Source organism: Leptodactylus fuscus, unplaced genomic scaffold, assembly GCF_031893055.1.
Source record: "Leptodactylus fuscus isolate aLepFus1 unplaced genomic scaffold, aLepFus1.hap2 HAP2_SCAFFOLD_61, whole genome shotgun sequence".
Taxonomy (NCBI): Eukaryota; Metazoa; Chordata; class Amphibia; order Anura; family Leptodactylidae; genus Leptodactylus; species Leptodactylus fuscus.
In genome coordinates this window covers 541723-546092 of record NW_027440642.1, presented here as the reverse complement: position 1 = coordinate 546092, position 4370 = coordinate 541723, and positions in this window count along the sequence as shown.

Here is a 4370-nt window from a genome sequence, read left to right as displayed (position 1 = left end):
GATGATTGTTAGTAATGTGGGGGGCACTGGAGGGACATGAGGGATAGTAGGATGATTGTTAGTAATGTGGGGATACACTGGAGAGACATGGAGGACAGTGTGGTGCTTGTTAGTAATGTGGGGTACACTGGAGGGACATGGGGGATAGTGTGGTGCTTGTTAGTAATGTGGGGTACACTGGAGGGACATGGAGGACAGTGTGGTGCTTGTTAGTAATGTGGGCATACACTGGAGGGACATGGAGGATAGTGAGGTGCTTGTTAGTAATGTGGGGTACACTGGAGGGAGATGGAGGACAGTGTGGTGCTTGTTAGTAATGTGGGGTACACTGGAGGGACATGGGGGATAGTGCGGTGCTTGTTAGTAATGTGGGGTACACTGGAGGGAGATGGAGGACAGTGTGGTGCTTGTTAGTAATGTGGGCATACACTGGAGAGACATGGAGGACAGTGTGGTGCTTGTTAGTAATGTGGGCATACACTGGAGGGACATGGAGGATAGTGAGGTGCTTGTTAGTAATGTGGGGTACACTGGAGGGACATGGAGGACAGTGTGGTGCTTGTTAGTAATGTGGGGTACACTGGAGAGACTTGGGGGGATAGTAGGATGATTGTTAGTAATGTGGGGTACACTGGAGAGACTTGGGGGGATAGTAGGATGATTGTTAGTAATGTGGGGGGCACTGGAGGGACATGGGGGATAGTAGGATGATTGTTAGTAATGTGGGGGGCACTGGAGGGACATGAGGGATAGTAGGATGATTGTTAGTAATGTGGGGATACACTGGAGAGACTTGGGGAGATAGTAGGATGATTGTTAGTAATGTGGGGGGCACTGGAGGGACATGAGGGATAGTAGGATGATTGTTAGTAATGTGGGGGCACTGGAGGGACATGAGGGATAGTGGGATATACCTGGATGTAGTTATAGCTGCACTCATTAGTATCGGGTCTCCATTATACAATACTGTGAAGACCCAGTGGCTATGATGGCCGCCATCTTTAAAGGTCCGGCATGTACTATCACGGATGTCGGGAAGGGGTACAATTATTTAAAGGGCTCCTATCATTCAAAGCAATTTTTTTATGACTGACACGTTGGAATAGCCTTAGGAAAGGCTATTCATCTCCTACCTTTCGTTGTCTTCTCCGTGCTGCTGTTCGCCTGAAATCCCAGTTTTTGTCGGTATGCAAATGAGTTATCTCACAGCACTGGGGGCGGTCCTCAGCGCTCAAACAGCATTGGGGGCATCCCCAATGCTGCGGGAGAACTCTCTCCAGCGCCGCCTACATCTTCATCAGCAACGGCCTCTTCATCTTCTTTCGGCGTGCGGTGGTCAAAATTCAACGCATGCTCAAGTCTGTTCTGCCAGCGGGCCTCTGGCAAAGCCGATTTCACATGCAAGTCGCCATTTTTTTGTGGCCACTTACGCGAGCAGGCGCAGTAAGAACTCCATACAGGAGTGTACTCCCGAGGCCCGCTGGCAGAGCCGACTTGCGCATGCGTTGAATTTTGACCCACCGCGCACCGGAAGAAGAAGATGAAGAGGCCGTTGCTGACGAAGATGGAGGCGGCGCTGGAGAGAGTTCTCTTGCAGCATTGCGTACGCCCCCAGAACTATTTGCATACCGACAAATACCGGGATTTCAGGCGAACGGCGGCGCGGAGAAGACAATGAAAGGTAGGAGAAGAATAGCCTTTCATAAGGCTATTCCGATGTGTTAGTCATAAAAAAATGCGTTTGAATGATACGATTCCTTTAAAAAGTGACCTCTGAGTTTGTTCATGTTTCGCTGTTATTTTGTTGTTTTTACTTTATGTATTTTTTATTTTTTTACCCCAAAACTTAAATTTAATATAAATAAATGTGTAAATAGTGTTTTCTAAGTGTCATAACTTTAATAGTAAGAAATCCACCAATTAGCCATAACTTAACTCTCCCCCCCATCAAGGCACAGCAGGATCTCTGCATACAGTAGTGGAAGACCTAGAACATGATGGAGTAAGGTTACATTCACCCTACTGTTATGCATAACAGTTACTGTCATCTGTCATAGGATGAGAGCAATAGACATAGTTGGAGCCTCCTCATCCTCCTGCGTCTGTTCCCATTGACTAGAATGTTACAAAAACCCATTAAGCTCTGTATCTTGCTTTAGCAATGATTACGTTATATGTTATACTGTTCATTATCAGTTGGGGTGTTCCCCTCGTCTGCCTATGTCGATTGGGGCCTGCGTGCCTCATATACAGATTTCTTTGTCTTTAATCATAAAACTTTCAATAAAACCAGATTATACATTAAAAAAAAAAAAACATTAAAGACGCCGTCTTCTGTCTCCACTTTTTCTGTCTCTTGTGTTTCTTCTGTCATTTTTGTTTATTCTTGTAAAGGAAGGAAAATGTCCGGCGCGCACAACTTATTCTTCAGTCAGAAAACTAAACCTAAATGACGGGAGACGGAGGAAAGACAGGAGACAGCGTCCATCATGTTGTTTACATTAGTGTTAATGGGAGCGGTCACTGACTGTCTCTGTCCATTTCTCTGCTGCAGTTAATGTTCCTTGCTGTCATCCATCAATGGACATTAACAAGGGCAGCCTGATCCCGCCCTAGGGCCGCTATTACACAGGTGTGTTTTTGATCAGAGTAGAAACAGCACATACACTAATGTGAATAAAGACCACATGTGTAATGGCACCCTAAGGCTGGCTTCACATGGACATGTTTGGTTGTCAGCTGTGGTTCCCAGACCAGGCCCCGGACTCCCAGCAGTGTAGTGGTTTATGATGTTAGGAGTCCCTGCTCCCTCGCAGCTTCAGCGTCCCATACTGTAATGTCCGTGTGAAGCTGGCCTAAGGGTTACTAATATGTGAGGTGCCTGGAGGCAGTAATTAAAGGGGTTGTCCCACAACGCATACTCACCAGTCTTCATTGCTATAAAATCTTCTATCTTCCGGCTTTGTTGCGTCATTGGTGGGCGGGGTCACATATGCAAAGCCAAGCGGTGAGATGCCGCTGGCCCTGCGTGCGCGCTCATAGGCCAGTCTAGCCTTCACAATGCGAATACAGACCAGACATCCGCCTCTCTCTATTACAGCAGATGCCGGGTCTGTATTCGCATTGTGAAGGCTAAACTGGTCTATGAGCGCGCACACAGGGCCAGCGGCATCTCGCCGCTTGGCTTTGTATATGTGAATACAAACGCGGCATCCGCTGTAATAGAGAGGCGGATGCCGGGGAGTGTAGACGCCGGCACAGATGTCTACAACATCGCTATGCTCCTGCCCTGCATGAAGCCAGCAGCGGCAGAAGCGATGATGTTATTCCGCTATATATACTATCACTGGTGAGGATCTGGCTGTATATATATATATATATATATATATATATATATACTATAACTGGTGAGGGCCTGGCTGTATACATATATATACTATCACTGGTGAGGACCTGGCTATATACATATATATACTAAATCAAATCAAAAAAATGCTTTATTGGCACGTCCGAATAGGTATTTGGCATTGCCAAAGCTAGTAAAGTGGGCGGTGGGGGAGTTGGATTCGGGTGGGTGAGTGGTGGGTATAGGGGGTGGGGGTGGTGGTTTGGGTTATAACAGTCCATGGAGTTTCATCTTCGTTGGTGGCCGCTATATGGGGAGGTGGGGTGGGTGTATTGGGATAAATATAACAGTCCGTGGAGTCTCAGCTTCCTCGTTTGGTGACAGCTTGACACGTATTGGGCAGTGATCTCCACAGTGGCCTCAAGAGGAAGATGAGACTCCACGGACTGTTATATTTATCCAACCCACCCCCACCTCCCCATATAGCGGCCACCAACGAAGAGGAAGATGAAACTCCATGGACTGTTATAACCCAAACCACCACCCCCACCCCCTATACCCACCACTCACCCACCCGAATCCAACTCCCCCACCGCCCACTTTACTAGCTTTGGCAATGCCAAATACCTATTCGGACGTGCCAATAAAGCTTTTTTGATTTGATTTAGTATATATATGTATACAGCCAGGCCCTATCACTGGTGAGGGCCTGGCTGTGTGTATATATATATATATATATATATATATATATATATATATATATATACAGCCAGGTCCTCACCAGTGATAATATATATATATACATACATACATTATCACTGGTGAGGACCTGGCTGTATATATATATATATATATATATATATATATATATACTATCACTGGTGAGGAGCAGGTCCCTGTGGCGAGTACCAGTCACTTCGTCCTCATGCCCTCGGCTCCGGCTTTCTCTATACAGCACAGAGCAGTGAAGCAGTGACGGGCGAGACCCCGCCCTCCTCGGTGCGGCCCCGCCCCTTCCGGTGAC